Here is a 16,511-nt window from a genome sequence, read left to right on the forward strand (position 1 = left end):
GACCTATGGCTTCTCAAAATGTTATTTTTAGATGCATTCCTGTTCATATGCAAATTATGTTTATCGTAAAGGATTGCTCTGCACTTAGTACACTGAACTTCTAAGCCCCACTTTCCAGCTTTTACAAGGAAATCAAAATGCCTGCCAAAACCAGATGTATTATGCTCACAGGCTCAGTCCTATGAGCTCCTGAGCCACTTATAATGTTGCATTTGATGCTCTGTAAATATATAATGGTGGGTGGCTCTAATTTTAGGGGTGGTTTACCCCCCCTGCTTGGGCTTTGGCATTAGCTTCAGAAGTTGCTGGTGTCTGACAGCCTGCAAGCTTTGTGCAGTTGTGCTTGTCTTCTCCTCTGTTTCTGCTCCTGCCCAAAATCTGGAGGCAGAATCAGTGTTAGAAATGAAGCAGCTAAACTCATATTTAGCACTGAGTTAATCACTGAAATGCAGAGTGCTTGCGGTCCTCATTAAAAGCCTAATTTAAAGTGCAAGGTTGACAGCTCGGCTGGAGATACTTTCCCTTATCACAAGTATTTCCTAATCTGTCTCCTTTGCATCAGGGTGGCTTTTTTTGTTTGGATCTCTTGCTCTTGGAGAGGTGTATGTTAAAGGAATGCAGTGTACTTGTGGGTAAGACAGCTGTATATGCTAAAATGTTAATGTGGTGGGAATAAGCATGCTCTGGTGTCCCTTATGCTGGCAGGCAAGCATTTGTGCCTCGCAAGGTCACACCGCTGCATAGATGCGTGTTCCCGAAACGCAAACAGTGCAGGTTCTCCTTATACAGTTTTGCTTTGCAAAGAAAAATAAAGCTGCTTGTTGGATTATAGCAATAAAGCTGTTGTCCCTGAAAGCATGGGCAGGAGCGGTGCGGCTGAAGGCCAACATCTGAAGAAATGTCCTTCCTTGCGTTTGTACCCAGGCAAGTGTCAGGCCTGCAGTGTGCTGTGGTTTCTGCTCTGGTCCTGAGCTTGCATGGGGTGTGAGGAGTAACGTGGGCAACAAGGAGCTCAAAATTTGCTCTGTGGTTTGCTAGACCCCTTGAGCTGGAAGGGACTCTCTTGGGTGCAAGGGGGTCTTTGTACCTTTTGTGCAACCCAGTCCTGAAAAGCCTCTGGGGAGGGTGGGCATCTCTCCTGCTGTCACAGGAGCTGTGGTGGAGGCAGTAACCTGTTCAGCTTCCTCAATGTTGTCAATGGGACCAGCACATATAATTTGGAGCCTTTAAAAATAAAAAACAGTCCACCCAGTGCACCTTGCATTTGATGACAAGGATTTAGCATCTACCAACCTTTTTCATCTGCTTCATTTAAGGCTAAAGTCTTCAACTGAAGCAAGCTGGAAGCTGTGAGCATTGTCTGAAGGGAGATGGATGTATCACAGCTCCGTTAACCTGATGTAGTTTGGAAAATTGCTCTCCCAGTGGAAGGATGAGAGTGTTAGGGAGGAGGTGGGGGGTGTTGCCAGCGGGGATGTAACCAGTACGGGGAACCTGGGTGCAATGCTATCCTTGCAGTACCCCAGAGTCTTGTGAAGCCATCATGCCTGCTGGCACCTGTGAGGTTTGGGCCCATGCTTGGTACCCGCTTGGAGAGCGGCACAGACCAGTATCTTTCTCTGGGCAGTGAAGAAGACCACAAAGAAGCTGTTTAATAGTCTTTTTTTTTTTTTTTTTAAAGGCATAAAAAACATGGCAGGAACTCACACAACCACTCGCCATAGCTCGATGGGTACTGGTGAGTGATCCCATGTGGACTAATGAAGTAGATGGGAGACCCCAGCACAGGGCAGAACACCCTGCCAGACACTGGGGGAAGTGGGAGGCTTTTACTGTGTTGGTTTTGGGGGGTGGTTTTTTTTGTTGTTGTTGTTGGGTTTTGGTTTTTTGGGTTGGTTTTTTTCCTCTCCAGGGGAGATTAAAATAAATGGCCTCTGGCTAGGAGTTGTCAGAGCTCTTGGGGAAATATGTGTACGTAGAGCAAATCTGAATGTACCTATTTGTCTTCTCCAAAAAGAAAGACAGGGTGCAAGCTGTGGATCTCAAATGCAAGGGTTTCCAGCCTTCAAAACCTGCTCTGTTGTGCTGCTCCTCTGCTGGGTCTGTTGTGCAATTCTAGCTCCACCAAATGTTGCTGCTGGCTGGGAATGCTGTTTGTTAGGGCTCACCTTTGTGGAGGTGTTGCAAACAGCTTGCCTGCTGCAGTCCATCTGCCAGACTGGGAAAGCTTTGGTGCACACTGATCTTGAACCATGCTTGGCTGAATACCAACATACTGGGAAGCCTTAATGATGCTGGTGACCTGCCTCAGTGTCACCTGGAGCAGCGGGGTGAGAAATGCCTTGGCTGGTGGATGGGCCCTTCTGGTCGAGGGTGAGAGGTGTGGTGAGAGAGGTTGCCTGGTTAATAGCAAGGCTGGATTTGAGCGGGTGCCTGAAGGCAAAGGTTCCTGCTGGGCTGAAACCCCTTTGTGGTTGTCATCTTGATGTGCTCGATACCACTGTATTACAGTGGGAATGTCATGAGTTAGCAGGGATGAAGCCTGTGAGTTTATTGGGAAGCTGTAACCTGATGTCCAGACTTTCTTAGAGGTGTCCTGTTGTGAACAGCTATAGATCCACTTCTAAGAGCAGAATAAGCTTAAACAGGGAGGGTGGGGGGAGGCTCTCTGTATTTCTAAAAGTGTCAGCTTGTAATGTTAAAACCCTCCTGTTGTGAGAGTCCTTAAATCTAAGCTTCTGGGGTAATGGTTGGGTTGTACTGAGTGCTGTATTGGACCCGTGAGACAATCACTGTTGCTTTCTTGGCTTCTTCCCCCCAGCTCATGGTAAACACTGGCTTTTTCCCTATTTTCTTGAACTTTGTAGCTCAGCTGCATGTTCCCTGGGGGGACATATCTGGGCCACTGGCTTAAGGTCTGGAGTCCGCTCCGCTCCTCTCCTTGAGCAATTTGTGGGCTGGATGTAGGGCTGTTCTCGCTGGGGGCTATGGAGCTTTCGAGGGTATGTGAGGTGAGGAGCAGGGAGCCCCCGAGGTCATGAGCTTGGGCAGAGTCAAAAGATGACATGTCCACTCGTATTTCTGCACCTTCTCTTCCCAGGCATTACGTGCTTCTCTATCTCTGCTGATATTTGCAGTAGCGATAAGAAAGGCTCTGTAACAAGTGTGCTCTGTGGCAGATAAAACTTACTGTGCGCAAGAGCTGTTCCAGCTGAGAGCTTATCAGCACTATTAAAACCTTAATCGTCAGCAAGGCTTGAGAGATGTGGGTGTTTCGGGTCTTCTAGCAGTACAGAGACATCTAACAAAGAATTGTGCTGCTGCTCTGTAAGTCTCTCTCAAATGTGTTGTGTTTTTTTAAAAAGGAAGTAGAAAATTTGGGGATTGAGGCTTGTAAACTGGTCAAGCATGTGCCTTAAATGCAGCTGGCTGCTTACGGTATGTTTGTGCATGTAATGAGCTGACTGATGCTTAATGAAGGCGGTAGCTGGTCTCAGTGTGGACTGAATTAAATTGAGGGAGGCACTTGCTCACACCTCACCAGGCTGCTCTTTGCTTGGAGAAAGTGCTCCTGGAGCTCTTGTGCAACCATTGAATGTTTGTGCAGGGAGGACAGTTGTCCTAGCTTGGCTTGGTGCTCTTTCAGGGCACTGATCTCTGAAGGGGTGGTGAAAACGTGGGTTGAAGCTGGTAAAGGGTGCAGTGGTGTAGACCTGGGCCAGGAATCACCTGGCTCCCACCTTGATTTGGAAGCACACAATTCCCAGGAGCTCCCATGTGTTGCTTGAATGTGCTGAGATGAGTGTGTGGGGAATGAGTGTGGGCATGTGTTGTCCCCCTCAAATCTGGGCACCTGGCTCCATGCTTATGCAGACATCTCCATCCTCATGGGATCCGCAACTTGCAGTGTCCTCCAGAGGATAGGTGCCCACAGCTTCTCTCTAAAAATGGGAATAGTGTTTATTTTCTTGTGCTAAGCTCAGAGAGACATATGGTGATACCTGCTTTATGGGAGAATGGTGTGATCAGAACAGCTGTGTAGAAATTTCCTTTTCCTTTTGGCATGAAGAAATGAAAATGTTCATCTCCAGCCTCTGTAAAAACTCCTTCCCCAGGAGGGATGGAGCCTGGAGGTTTAAACCAGACAGCCAAGAACAAGTCAAGGCCCTGAAAAGGGAACCTGATTCTTTGAATGCTCCTACTAGGAAGTAGAGCCAGGGTGGGAAGGCACTTTCCTTGTTTGTTTCCTTGTTGTTCATGACTCCTGCCAGCGATGCCACAGATGTACAGAAAGTCATGGGAGGGTCAAACGTGAGGTTCACCTGCTGTTGGTCATGGCAGGAAGGTCACTCTTAGGCTGCCGTCCTGTTGCATGAGTGTTCCTTTTGTTGTGAACACAAGACAAATGAGTCCTCATTGTTGTCACGTGTTAGGCTGTCCCAGGCCCTACTCTTGAAGGCTTTATTTTTATCCCAGTTTTAGAATAACTTTATTTGCTTTGCTGTTGTGCTGACGTGCTGGGAGGGGTTCCCTAGAAGGGCATGAAGAAGGCTGGTTTGAACCAACTGGTGGCATGGCAGGAGATGGAGGAGGGAAGGAGCAGGGACTTGGCAAGAGTGATGCTTGCTGTAGTGTGCCGGCAGAAATCCGCCTGCCCTCTGCAGGGTGTAGGCTGGCTGGGCCGGGGAACATCAGCCCTGGCTGTGCTGCAGATAGTCTGAGCTGCTGGAAGAGATGGCTTTTGACAAAAGCGGGAGCAAATGCTTGTTGTCGTTATGTGCTGCTGCGCACAAGGTCAGTGTGACCGTCTGGTTCCCAAATTGGGCAGTCGGGTTCACTTTTTCAATGAACAATTGCTTCTGCTCAGCCGTGTAATCAGCTAATAGGATTTAACACAGCATCCAGTGTTTCTAACTTGGCTTTGTGATAGCAACCTAATCCAAAAAAGCCAGAGTTAAAGTAAGTGGAAACTTGAGTTCCTGGGGCTATCCAGTTCCAGTACCTCACGGAGCAAAGCCATCTGATTGCTTCCAGAATTGATGTACTAATCATTATATCTGAATTGACTCAAAATGTCATAAAGCTGGGGACAAATTGCATCTGTTGTTACTTACTACAGCTCAAACATCCCATGCTTAAGGCAGTGTCTCCTGTGAAATTTCACTTGTTCGCAATCAGAAAACACAAAGCAACCATTCGCATCAAGGGAAGGTGGTTTGCAGTGATTTCAAATCCTCTTCTTATCTGGATAGCTGCTAACTGGATCCTTGACCCATTTCATACTGTTAAGAAGAAGTTTTCTTGCTTCAAGTTGGAAGTGAAATACAACTGTGGTAGAGCCTGGGGTCAAGTCTGGGAGGAAAAAAAAGTGAGTGGTGGTAGGAGGCAGCAGCAAGCACAGCTTACATCATGTTACATGTACAGTCTCCTCTTTAACCTTTCAGGCTCTGGCATCAGGTCTGGACCTCAGCCCAATTTATTTCCTCACATAGGTTTTCTTTCCAACCCTTTATTAGGCTCCAGAAGACAATTGTTTCCTGAGGCTTGTGGAATCCCGAGGGGCATGTGGGGAGAGGGAAACTCTTGTCTCAGTGTTGCTGTTTCATGGGAATGCGCCAGTGCTTGGTCAAGAAGCTGGACTTCACATCCTCCTCGTGTGTCTCAGCTCAACCGCTGTTGTCTGCTACTGGGTGCCCATAAACTTATTGCTGCGTTTCAGTATTGCCTGAAGTAATGAGATGTTCTGCTCCTAAACTGGCCACTTCTGGCGATAGATCCCATGTGTTTGATTCCAAAAAGGCTGGCGCTTTTATTTTTTTGGAAGGAAAGGTATGAGGTAAGTATTGCTTGAAACACTTGCGGCTGTCGGCTCTACTGAGCTGGCTCTTGGACATGGGTGTGAGTAAAACCCTGTTATGTCTCATGCACCATCAGGTTTAATGCTTGCTAAATGGCAGAGCTGTCGAGAAAAAGCATTGGGCTGAGACAATGTAGCTGGTATTAAAAAATAAATATGGCTTCAAGTGGCTGAGCTTTGAAATAAGTTATGCTGTGGCTGTTTGACTGGATATATAGGGACTACTGAGGTGTCTGCATTCCCCTCAAGGCTCATTGCCAGGTGGGAGATTTCGGAATTTGGAAAGGCAGCAGTTACCTGCCTGTGGGGAAAATTCTGTGTCTCAGTAGTAATAAATAGTCTCCTTCCCATGAAACACAAAGGCTGTGTTTAAAACACTTCTTCTAGAGTTGAAATCAGCTACAGAGTTTGATCTTCTAGCTTATTTTTGTCATGTTCTAGATGATGAACAAAGTAGGGTTTGATACTTCTCTTGCTTTCACAGAAGAACTGTAAAATGCTGAAAGCTCTTGGTGTCATGGTGTCATAGGCTTAGTGCAGACCTGTATGCCATGGCTATCCTGGAGCTCTCAGGTGCTTGAGGTCTGCTCAAGCTGATGCATTTTACTTCTGGAGTGCTCCTGTTGGATGAGTCTGGAGGAGGCCATGAAGATGACCAGGGGGCTGGAGCCCCTCTGCTGTGGGGACAGGCTGGGAGAGCTGGGGCTGTGCAGCCTGGGGAGGAGAAGGCTGCGGGGAGACCTTAGAGCAGCTGCCAGTGCCTGGAGGGGCCGACAGGAAAGCTGGGGAGGGGCTTTGGGCAAGGGCAGGGAGTGGTGGGACAGGGGGGAATGGCTTGAAGCTGAGAGAGGGGAGATTTAGGTTGGACATGAGGAAGAAACCCTTCCCCGTGAGGGCGGCGAGGCGCTGGCCCAGGCTGCCCAGAGCAGCTGTGGGTGCCCCATCCCTGGCAGGGCTCAAGGCCAGGCTGGACGGGGCTGGGAGCAGCCTGGGCTGGGGGGAGGGGGCCCTGCCCCTGGCGGGGGGTGGGACTGGCTGGTCTTGAAGGCCTCTTCCAGCCCAAACTGTTCTGTGGTTTCGTTGTGTCCTGTCCCGCTTCAGGTCAGGGAGAAAGTGCCTATATTTAAGAAACTTTTTGTTTGTTTGCTTAGGTTTTTTTTTTCTTTTTTTTCGTCCTGGAAGTTACTACTAAAATGGCTTGGCTTTGGTTTCCCTTATTCCCCTCCAAAAAGCTAAACCTTTCTCCTATGTAGCTCAAGTCATGCTGGGTTTTAGGGCAAGTGTTTGCTTTGAGCCCTATGGGATCACAGGAAGCAGAACTTCACCCCTTGGGTGTAGGTGGCTTGTGTCCCATGTCAGCCTGTGTCCCCGTTGGATGCTCTCTGACTGGTGTGGTCACTTCTGCTATCATTTGTGCTGTGGAGCCCATGAAAGCAGGGAGTGCTGGTTGCCCCTGGGTCCTTGGGGGCTGATGGGCCTCTTCAGTGCTTAACCAGGAGAGCTTGAGTGGCTGCATGGTGCATCATCAGTTGGCAGTGAAGGAGAAAGCAGAAATGTTGGTTGGTCTGTCCACAGCTGGATGCTTCTGCTACAGCTTTGGGGATACTGTCTGGTCAGTCTCAGGTCTCACCTCTGCCTGGGACCTTGTCCTGCAGCGGTTCATCTCAGTGGCACTGTGGCAGCCTGAAGTCCCAAGCAGAGATACTTCTCCTCCCTTGGCCATGCAAGAGATGTTTGTTTGCAGGAACTGGTGAACTTGGTGTCCTTCCTCTCCAATGAAGGCATCTCAAGAGAGGAGAACTTAATTCTTGCTTGTGCTATCTACCCTGTTTCACCCTGGGAACAATGAAGAGCAGAGCTTGTTATCCTGCCTTCTAGTTTAAGAAATGCTTGAGCTGTTGGTTATTTGTCCTCAGATACAGCAAGGTAGCCATGAAGTCTTGGGTTGCTGCACTGAAGGAATTGGGTGATGATTGGAGCTCATCTGTCTACTTTATGCAGACATCATTGGTTTTTGTCAAGGAGAAAAGTGTCTTTCCTAGTTCTGCAGTAGCAAAATAAAGGACATGGCACTACCTCAGTGGGGCAGGATGAGCATGTGAAAACTTGGATACCATAGAAAGGCAGGTAGATAAGTAGATTTTTTTTTCTTCCTTGAACTGTATTCCCACAAATCCAATTTCTTCAGTGCTGGTTGTTGGCTAATTGTGCTTCTGACATAACTGCTTTGAAGACATGTGTGATGTAAAAAGTGAATGGTTTCATGTAAGAAGTCAGGTGTCTGCTTTCCAGTACACTTGCATCCAGGTCTTGACATCTCCTTGGATGAGAGGAACCAGGGGGACCAAGTGTGAGCCACCTCTTGGAGGTTTGCCTTTTGGGAGGCAAAAATGTGTGTTCTCAGTTGAAGACTAGTGTTAGCAGCTTGTATAAACCTTCTTCAGGCTCACTGTTGTTAACAGGAGTATTTATGCACTGGTCTCCTACGTTCAACCAGTAAAGTGATGCAAGCATGCTGTTGAGCAGTTGTATGTCAAGGTAAGAGGCTCGTTCCTGGAAAGTACGTCTCCTTAAGTGGGCTGCTCAGCCTGTTCCTGTTGTGATACTGTTGGTATGAGCTAGTAGAATCTTCAAACAGAGTCATTTAGGTTGGAAAAGACCTTTAAGATCATCAAGTCCAACCGTTAACCCAGCACTATCAAGGCCACCACTGAACCATGTCCCTCAGTGTCAGTCAGGTCTATACATCTTCTGACCCCCCCATGGACGGTGCCTGCACCCCGTCCCCGGGCAGCCTGTGCCAGCGCTTGGCCACCCTGTCGGGGAAGACATTTCTCCCAGTGCCCACCCTGAACCTCCCCTGGTGCGGCTGGAGGCTGTTCCCTCCTGTCCTGCCGCTGGTTCCTTGGGAGCAGAGACCGACCCCCCTCGCTGCAGCCTCCTGCCAGGCAGCTGTAGGGAGCCAGAAGGGCCCCCCTGAGCCCCCTTTTCTCCGGGCTGAGCCCCCCCAGCTCCCCCCGCCCCCCCAGAGCTGTGCCCCAGCCCCTTCCCCAGCCCCTGCCCGGCTCTGGACACGCTCCAGCCCCTCCGGGTCTGCCTGGGGGTGAGGGGCCCAACGCTGAGCCCAGGGCTCGAGGGGCGGCCGCACCAGGGCCCAGCACAGGGGGACGGGCACTGCCTGGCCCTGCTGGCCACGCTGCTGCTGACACCGGCCAGGGCGCTGCTGGCCGCCGTGGCCACCTGGGCACACGGGGGGCTCATGCCCAGCCGGCTGCCGACCAGCCCCCCCAGGCCCTTCCCCGCCGGGCAGTTCCCAGCCCCCTGCCCCCAGCCCGCAGCGCTGTGGGGGGCTGGTGTGACCCACGGGCAGGGCCCGGCACTCAGCCCTGTTGGGCCTCACACAGTTGGCCTTGGCACTCAGGACGATCTGCTCCATAACCTGCCCCAGCACCGAGGTCAGCCTGACAGGCCTGTAGTTCCCTGGATGCTCCTTCTGGCCCTGCCTGCCGATGGGCACCGCACGGGCTGACCTGCCATCGGCCGGGACCCCCCAGTTAGGCAGCACTACTGGGAGATCATGGAAAGTGGCTCGGTGAGCGCTGCTGCCAGATCCCTCAGTGCCCTTGGGTGGGTCCCACCCGGCCCGGCAGACCTGTGCGTGTCTACGTGGTGTAGCAGGTCACCGACCATTTCCCTGTGGATTATGGGGGCTTCATTCTGCTCCCCGTCCCTGTCTCCCAGCTGAGGGGGCTGGGTACCCTGAGAACAACTGGGGTCTGATTGTTAAAGGCTGAGGCAAAGAAGGCATCGAGTACCTCAGCCTCTTCCTCAGCCTGTGTCGCTATGTTTCCTCCCACGTCCAATAAAGGATGGAGATTCTCCTTGGCCCTCCTTTTGTTGCTAACGTACTCATGGAAATGGGTTTTATTGTTTTTTACAGCAATAGCCAGATTAAGTTCTAGCTGGGCTTTGGCCCCTCATTTTCTCCCTGCATAACCTCGTGACATCCCTGTAGTCCTCCAGAGCTGCCTGGCCTGTCTTCCAAAGGTCACAAATTCCTCTTCCCCTGAGCTCCAGCCAGAGCTCTCTGTTCAGCCGGGCTGGTCGTCTTCCCCACCGGCTCACCTTTCGGCACATGGGGTCAGCGCGCTCCTGCGCCTTCAGGATTTCCTTCCTGAAGAACATCCAGCCCTCCCGGGCTCCTTTGCCCGTCAGGACTGCCTCGCGAGGGCTCTCAGCCAGGCCCCTCCACAGGCCAAAGCCTGCCCTCCAGAAGTCCGCGGTGGCAGTTCTGCTGACCCCGCTCCTTACTCCTCCAAGGATCTAAACCTCTATCATTTTGCGATCGCTGTGCCCCAGATGGGCTCCAACCACCACGGCACCGCTAGTCCTTCTCTGTTCACAAACAGCAGGACCCACGGGTGCCAGCCCTTGCTGCTCCCCCACCAGCTGTCGGGAAGGTCTCTCCTACACGCCCCAGGAACCTCCTGCACCGTTTCCTCTCTGCCGGATTCTATTTCCAGCAGACACCTGACCAGTTGATGTCCCCCACAAGAACAAGGGCTCGCAGTCATGAGATTTCTCCCAGATGCTTAGGAAGTATTTCATCTGCCCCTTCACCCTGGTTGGACGGTCTGTAGCACACTCCCACCGTGGTATCTGCCGTGTTGGCCTTCCCTCCAATTCTTACCCAGAGAGACCTGACCATCTTGTCACCATCGTCAAGCTCTAGACAGCCAAAACGCGCCCTAACGCCCAGGGCTGCCCCACCGCCTCTCCTGCCTTGCCTGTTGCTTCTGAAGAGTTTATAGCCATCCACTGCAGCATTCCGGCAAACTCCACTCATCAGGTGCCTGCTCTAACAGGTGGCAACCTCACTCCAGTGACATTTTCAGAGTACTTTTGGCAGGTTGACTGGAGGGAGGGTGACAGCCCCTCCAGCAGAGCAGAGCTACTGTTGTCGCTGTTGGTGGTCCTTCAGATGTACCGTGGGTGACTCTTTGGGTGCAGACAGATGCTGCTCTTAACCACGCAGCATCCCATCTTCTCTCTGTTAGGCGGCGAGATGCTTAATTCAAACGTACCCGAGTATCTGTAGCACTGTGCTTGTGATGAAGCTGGGATTCAAAGCCTTGTCCTGCAATCCCTGTCCCTCAAGTGCTTTGTGTATGCACTCTTGCAGTAGGCAAAAATATTCTCCGAGATCTGCTATGGGGAACTTGAAGGTGGTGGTTCTGCAGCCCTACAGAAGGAGCTGAGTGACCTCTGCGGGGAGAGAAGTGACTTGATGGAGGTTTGTCTTTGGCGAAGGGCTGGAATAGGCAGGGTGTGCAATGCCTCCATAGTGGTGGTAAGACCTACCTAAGGGGTGGGATTCTTGGGAGGTGGTGCAGGCTGAGATGTGAGAGAAGGTCTTGAAAAGGCTTTATAGGAGCCTTTGCCTGGCTTCAACATTTTAGTCCATAGTTTTTGCTCTGCTATGACCATAACCTGAGCATAATGTCACTGTTTGACACAAGCAGTGATACAGGTCCGCTGGAAGAAATGGACTATGTGGGATGGGACGAGAAAAGGGAGTCTGTAATAGTTTTCCTCCTTCCCTTTGCCTTTCTATCAGTTTTTCTCCAATGCAACAGCCAAATGGTGAACACTTGATTTGTGATTATTTTTTTTTTTTCTTCCCCTAGTGATGGATGGTAACTAGATACCATAAATAGTTTCAGCTTTGGACACAGCCTGCCAAAAATAGCTGAGACCTCTAGGGGGGTTGTTACTTGGCAAAGGGCTCTGCTCACTTTATCCCAAGCGTGCCAACAGACTGAGTTCACAGAGCGCCTTTGGAGCCAGCAGGGTGTGAAGGTGGTAATGGGAAAACCTTCCTGCTGCTGCGTCTGTGACACAGGGACTGTTTCATCACCTTGTGGGATGCTCACGGTGGTGTGTTTTGCGGCTAGAAACCATTACTCGAGCACCGCTGCTTTTCACCCCAATGACTGAGTACTTTTTGGTACCCTGCGATTGGACTGGGAACATAACAGAGGTCTTCAAACCCAGGCAGCTCCCCGCAAAAGCGGCTTGTAATGGTTTCAGATGTGTTGAGGAGTCATCTATGCCAGTAACTGTGGATCGGCTGGGGTGGGAGTAAAATCCCAGTCTTACGGGTCTGATTACAGGATTGTGAGCTATCTTTAGCCGCTCTTCCCTGAGCGGCACTTGCTGCACATGGTGCAGAAGTGTCTGGCAGCTGAACCTGTCTCTGCTGCACCCTCTCCATCCTGCTGTAGAGACTCCATGGGTTGCTGTGTGAATAATTTGGGAGGAGGGCAATAGGGAATGTGTTGGCTCCTTGCATTCAATAGGGAAATGGCACTTTCCCATGTGGGGGTGGTAATAAGTGGGGGATGTTGCTGGAGCTGATGAGCGTGGGAGGTCTGCCTAGTTCTGGAGGCTCTGCTTTCCACTGGTGTTATCAGGCTGACCTTGAGGTTCATGTTAAACTGTAAAGCATCATTTTTGTGGTGCTTAGTCACATGAAATAACCTCTCCACCAGGGGCGTGAACAGCATGGGGGTTGTTTCAAACGATGTGATTTAGCTTCTGCAAATACTGTTGGTGAAAGGATGGTTTTCAAACTAAATATGGGGGTTTTTTAAGGACGGCTCATGAGCTGTTATGGGATAAAACACAGAATAAAACTTGATTTAATCAAGAGAGTTTGAGGCTGCTCTGTATCCTTACCCTGACCAATGTGGGCAAGTCCGATTTCTGCTGAGCAGGGGCTGCTAACCTGGTGAGTCTCACCACGGCGTAGCAGAAATGGCACAACAAACATTGTCATGAAATACGATGTGAAGCTGATGGGTGGGGTGAGATGGAGGTGAGAAACTGCTAAGGGAATATTCATAGAGTCCCCAAAGTCCTTGATCCATCTGGAACAAAAGAAGAGAAGAAACGAGACATCTCAGAGGTGATTATCTTCCAAAGAGCTTCCTTGCGATGTGAGGCTATTTGCTGGCAAGTTGGGGACAGTAGTGGGGTTTGTCTGCTATGGGTTATGGGGAACTTTTTATGTTACTTAGGCTGGTGGTTTTCTGGCGATATAGGAGCTTGCATTGCTGGTACATCAAGATCCTGATCTTAACTGAGATTCGTCATCCCTCACACTGTAAGGCAGAATGCTTTAATGCCTCTCCTAGCCCAATCTCACAAGTAGTTTTGGTACTTAGGTTCATGTTCATAGGAACACGTGATGCTGATGAGTAACTGAAAAGTAACTTCTGGTCTCCTTTGTGAAATATGCCTGTGAAGCTCAGTGGCCTTTATGTGTGGAGGGGAGAGCAAGGCCAGCTGCTCTCTGGAAAGATTTGTTCCTAGATCCAAGGGTGACACCTTTGGCCATCAGCAAGGACTTGTGCGCCAAACTGGGTCCAGCTTGGAGGCTGCAACTGGGTTCATACATGGCATGGCTCAGCTGTGGGTTGTGTGTCTGAAACAGCTTCTGATATAGCATGGGATGCCCATCATCTGGTGGCATTGAAGCTCCACGTGGCACCCAGGTATGCGCAGGCTGCGAGGGCAGGGCTTGTGTTCAGACCTTGGTCCTTCTTGTTCTCCCCCCAATCCTGCAGCCCTTGGAGGAAGGAGTTGGTGACTGGTGCTCTGCTGAAGGGAGAGCTCTGGTCTGTGAAGACCTTTTGGCTTCTCTCTCAAAATGCTTGTGCTTTTCAAAGCACAAGCTGGGTGTTGGTTTTGCTGTCAGCAGACTTGTGCCCTTGACATCTCTGTGGATGCCGACAAAGGGCTGGATTCCTTGTGAAACCCTTTTCTGTGCAAGCCGCTGGCTGCATGGGCGCAGATGCACAGCGATTATGTGGTGCTGCTTCATGCCATATTTTACCTGTCAGGGGACAGACCTTCTGCCCACGTTGTCCCCCTGGGAAATGCAGAGCTTGCCCATCATGCATGCTGTGCACTGGGGAAGGAATATCTTGCTATACAGAGGGAACCAAACCTTGCAGAGACACTCTATCCATGCAGGAGTATACCCTGCGTATGATGCTGTACAGCTCGCGGACTAAAGCCAGCTTGTGGGAAGGTGGCTACCTAAATAGGGTGGCTGCTGAAAACAGGGTTAGAAATTTCAGTGGTTACTCTGGCTTGAAAGAACTGAGTGTGCGGCAGAACTTTCTGTGCAGCATTTGCCTGGTCGAGTGTGGCTAGGAAGATGCTGGTGGGCATGCTGGTCTCGCTGGCCCCTGTTCCTGCCTGCTGGCTGCAAGGGTGGCAGTATCAAATTGCATCTAAGCTGTCACTGAGTGCAATGACTTTGCCGTAAGTCATTGGCCTCCTGGTGCTAGTTTTGGCAATGGGGTAACTTGGCTTGACTGCCTCTATTTATACAGCGCAAATGGATTTGTCACCCAGTAGCCTGATCACTCGTAATTACACCATTGAAGAAAATAACACTTTTTGGTTCCTGCCTGCATACCTGCTTTCTCGCTGTTCGGCTCGCTCTTTTCCTCCAGCTCACTAATGCCTTAATGCAGCCTCTCTGCTTTGAAGACTACAGACAGTGCTCAAGTATTTTTAATCCTGTTTCTTGGTGGGTGCAAACGATGCTACTGTGGCTTTTGCTTGCCTAACCCTGGCTATTGGCTGTGCACTGTAGCACCTCTGGAAAGGCTTTAATATTTTTTTAATAGTAGTTAAATTTGAAACAAACAGTTAACAGAGTTACATATAGGTGGGATAGTTGTCTGAGACTGATGTAACTTAGGAAACTTCAGTGTAGTAAAAAATGGCTTCAGAAAGAGCTCTCCGCCTGAGTTTCTCCTGGGATTGTTTAATTTTCCTTTTTACTCCACGCTGTAAGACTCTCACTTACTGATGCTATACATTGTGTTTGACTTACTGGATGGGTCTGGGCACTTAAATAGTACGAAGATATTTGCCTTGCACCCAGCCCAGAATAAACCCTGAGCAAATCCAGGCACTAATTTTGGCATCACACACCTCGCCGCTCCCAGTGTGGGAGAGCGGTGATGGGAGGCAGGGCAGCAAAGTCACAGGTACTTAGCAGAGCACCCTCAGAGGAATCTTTATCTTGGTGGAAACAGATGGAGTTTGACTTTGTCAATTATGAGCCTAGAATAACTCAATTTTATGGCAGAGGAAGTGGAAAGGTACAACGCTGCCACAGCCTGGATGCTGACAAGCAGGAATTGAGCTCGGAGGACAGCCGTGCCTGGCACGTCCGTTGTTTCCACACTTGAGAAGTGTGGCTACCAGAAGGAAACTGCACTTGTCGTGTTTTGTACAGGCCTCCACTCAGGAAGGTGCTAAGCAGGGGCATTACAAAGCATCTTTTTGAACTGCAGCCTGGTGACAGATCCCATAGCTGAAGGCTTCTCTTGAAGGGGCGTCATAGCGAGTATAGAAGTGAGGATCTAAGGGATAAAAGCCTTAAGAGATCCTCTCTTCCCCTGTGGCTTGCTCATTGCTCATGCATAACACTTGGCCAGTTGTATGTTTGGGAATGAACATGGCAGTGAAACAGATTTCATGTGGTTTCTTTGCTGTTTGCTTTTTCTGCACAGTTTGGGTGTTCTGCTCACCGTCGCACATCTTGGACAAGGAGGTGCTGGGGATGCTCAGCCAGTCACTACTGGCTCTGCTCAGCCACTGTGTACGGTTTTCCTTGTAACTTCCCATTTCTCCCCTTCTCTGTGCTTGACACACAAAAGTTGATTTTGCAGATGGGTCAGAGCTGGGGTTTTCTGAGCACCATCCTGTTCAGGGCTTCCAGCAGTCACCTGGACTCCAGCAGTCTTCAGAGGTCTCGGCTCTCTACCTGGATGAAGGTACACAATGCTCTGGGTCATGGTTAGATAGTGGCAACCTATCTGCTTGGGTTTTATCATGTCCCAGAAAGGTTGTCTGGAGCTATAGATCGAAGAGCATTTCACAGGGAGCTTCTGCGTTAGCCTTTCAGCCTCCCTGGGGCAAAATGCAGAACCATGTGAGTGTGAGGCTTCTGGTAGGTTCTGGTTTCTATAGCTTCTGGGCTCCTTAAACTGCTGAAGAGCTGCTGTATCTGTTCCACAAGATTCTGTGGGAAGGCTGGACATGGTCCTACTGCTTTTCCCCCAGCACGTGGGGAAGAGCTGCTAGCCAACTTTGTGTTAGTGGCTTGCTGAGGTCTCCAGCTAAATTAATACCTATGCAATGACCTCCCGTTTGCTAAAATGGAAAACAAAACTGTGGAACTACCCTTGGGAGGGAAGGAGGAGCTGTCCTCTTGGCTAGCAAAGATATTTGTGAAGGCATTGAACTGAACGCTTACCCTGGCCTGCAGCCTTCAGGGTGACTTAAACACCAGAAAACTGTGGCTTCAGAACTTACCTCTCTCAAGCCTGTTGCCAAAGCTGTTATTTATCAACTGGTCTTCCTGAGCTAGGGATAGGATTAAATTCAGCCTTGGCTGGATCTGCTCCCCAAGCTGGGGGTATTTCTGCTTTGCATGCTTTTTCTTAGTGATCCTTGCTCTCCCTTGAGTAAGAAGCAAATATCTGAAGAGCCTGCAGAGGATGTGGGCCTTGTGGAGGACATCTCTTCAGGCAGCAGTATTGCAATATAAGTTTCTCATAGCCCTGCA

At 50.1% G+C, this 16,511-nt stretch overlaps 1 protein-coding gene across 5 annotated transcripts in view; it reads left to right on the plus strand.

The window, feature by feature from the left end:
- The window catches only part of GDPD5 (glycerophosphodiester phosphodiesterase domain containing 5), a 190,774-nt gene that overhangs the window by 6,310 nt on the left and 167,953 nt on the right, over positions 1 to 16,511 (plus strand). Inside the window, exon 2 of one of the 5 annotated variants that reach the window (XM_037376786.1) lies at positions 1,682 to 1,738. The exons of 3 other annotated variants lie outside the window; for them this stretch is intronic. The gene's annotated coding sequence lies outside the window, so the exon portion shown is untranslated. Of the gene's footprint in view, positions 1 to 1,681; positions 1,739 to 3,175; positions 3,328 to 16,511 lie in introns of those variants that run through there. One more of the 5 variants, XM_037376787.1, reaches the window with a different exon arrangement.

This window comes from Falco rusticolus, chromosome 2 (assembly GCF_015220075.1).
Source record: "Falco rusticolus isolate bFalRus1 chromosome 2, bFalRus1.pri, whole genome shotgun sequence".
In the NCBI taxonomy this organism is placed as follows: domain Eukaryota; kingdom Metazoa; phylum Chordata; class Aves; order Falconiformes; family Falconidae; genus Falco; species Falco rusticolus.